Source organism: Pristis pectinata, chromosome 20, assembly GCF_009764475.1.
Source record: "Pristis pectinata isolate sPriPec2 chromosome 20, sPriPec2.1.pri, whole genome shotgun sequence".
Lineage (NCBI taxonomy): Eukaryota > Metazoa > Chordata > Chondrichthyes > Rhinopristiformes > Pristidae > Pristis > Pristis pectinata.
In genome coordinates, this window is record NC_067424.1 from 26,923,054 (window position 1) to 26,925,296 (window position 2,243).

At 38.8% G+C, this 2,243-nt stretch overlaps 1 non-coding gene across 1 annotated transcript; it reads left to right on the forward strand.

The window, feature by feature from the left end:
* The first annotated feature begins 1,551 nt into the window (after positions 1-1,551).
* trnak-uuu (transfer RNA lysine (anticodon UUU)) lies at positions 1,552-1,624 on the forward strand. The gene has a single exon. It is a non-coding gene; the product is annotated as a tRNA-Lys (tRNA).
* The last annotated feature ends 619 nt before the right edge of the window (positions 1,625-2,243 follow it).

Sequence of the window (2,243 nt, forward strand, 5' to 3'; positions counted from 1 at the left end):
TATTAAATCAATGCATCGCTAATACTAGTATTTTATAAAAATACACATTATTTCAAATGTGAAGTACATGTAATATTTTTCATGCTTTACGGTCAAGGAAGTATACTTGAAGTAAAGTATCACAGTAAAGGAAAAGTACTGTAATGTGGTGATGATCTGTTTGAGGGGTCAATACTGGCCAGAACACCAGTGTTAATTTTTCTGTTCTTTTTTAAATAGTGCCATGGGCTAATTTTATTTCCACTTTAGACCACTTTTGGTTGGCAGTAAGAAGGGCCCTCCCTACCAGATCCTTCCTACACAGTCAGCACCTCACCTGTAGTGCACTCTGCCCTCAAAGGCTGCGATGAGGATGCGATGATTGCCCACCTCTTTGTGGAGTGTGGATTTGCAAGAAAGGTGTGGAAAGGGATAAAAGGGCCTTTGTCAAGGTTCTTCCGAAGCAGCTATTTAACACCTACTCTTTAATCTGCAAACTGTTTCCAGGGATGCATCCCAAGACAAACATCAAGTGCTGCTGGAAGATTATCACCTTGGTGAAAGACACACTTTGGTCTGCCCGAAACTTGTTGGTCTTCCAGTACAATGGACTGTCCATAAGGCACATTCTAGGCTACAGGTGTACTAGCTAAGGCATGCGCTGAAGCTTGGTGCAGGCAACGGAAAGGCTTTGTGGGGAAGGACTGCAGTCTGAGGTCCTGATGCCACTAGACATTGAGAGGGCAGTGTAAAAGCCTCTCAAACACCTAAAGTTTTGTATCATCCAAAGAGGCCACATGAGTGGCAATGGTGCTTTGCACACAGAAGGTGTTAACACTACAAATATATAGAAATGATAATACTATCAATGTATAGACTGAACAACACTGTGAATGTAAAGAAAGCCATGCACTGTTCATTGCATATGATTTTTATGAATAAAGTTTATTTTTGAAATTAAAAAAAAGCATTTTTATTTCCACTTAGAGAGGAAAACAGGATTTCAAGATCTCAAAAGAAAACACAGCATGTCTGACAATATAAAACTCCCTGAATACTATAATGGAGCATCCGCCTAGGTTTCTTTCTGGTGCAGGGCCAAGCCACAATCTTCAAATGCAGAGGTAAGAACCACTAAACCACAGGTAGCCTTTTAACCTATGAATAGGGTTTAACTATTTTAATTTTTACTTTCAGTTTGGAGGTGCTTTTTCAGTTAATATTGTTGTTTGATAACATCATCTAATTTCAACAAGTTAAGAACTTCAACAAATGCATCAAACTTTGATTTTTATAATACACTGCAAATAAATTTATGATAATAATTATAGCTGCACTTCAAAGTCATTCTCTGCTGCTTGCGTTTTTACATTTCCAGACTTTTTTCCTCCAAGTTATTTCACTCATTATCACTGACTAACATATTTCCTTATGTAACTACAGACAAATATGATTGGTTGATTATGCATAATATACACATTTTCAAAGTGACGTTCTCGAAGCAAAATACATGACTGAGGCTATAAAGTACACTGCAAAGCAGTGTTTATTTAATGTAAAAGAAACAATAGGGCCTGGATAGCTCAGTCGGTAGAGCATCAGACTTTTAATCTGAGAGTCCAGGGTTCAAGTCCCTGTTTGGGTGCTTGCTTTTTTAACAGCAGAGTGTTGCAGCAGGAGCGTGCTGGGCCCATAATCCAGAGATCGGTGGATCAAAACCATCCTCTGCTATTTACCTAATTGTAAACATCATTTAGGGCAGACACGGTAGCGTAGCAGTTAGCGTAATAATATTACAGTGCCAGCGACCCAGGTTCAATTCTAGCCGCTGTCTGTAAGGAGTTTGTACGTTCTCCCTGTGACTGCATGGGTTTCCTCCTACATTCCAAAGACGTTCGGGTTAGGAAATTGTGGGCATGCTATGTTGGCACTGGAAGCGTGGTGATACTTGCGGGCTGCCCCCAGAACAAAGATACATATCACTGTGTGTTTCGATGTACATGTGACTAATAAAGATATCTTATCTCATCTTATCTTAGATTTTCTAGGTTTGCCTCAGGGACTGTAATTTTGATTATTATCAGATTAAACCAAAAAATTCAATCCCTACCTATGAATGAAGAGTTGGCACTAGTGTAATTTAATAATCCTTAAATTTCTTCACTTTGGAGAATGATTCTTTGCAAAGGTTTTTTTCTTGCATGCTCCAGCTGTGTTTATTTGCACAAGTATTTCTGTGCCTGTTTCAAAACAATTCTCATCAC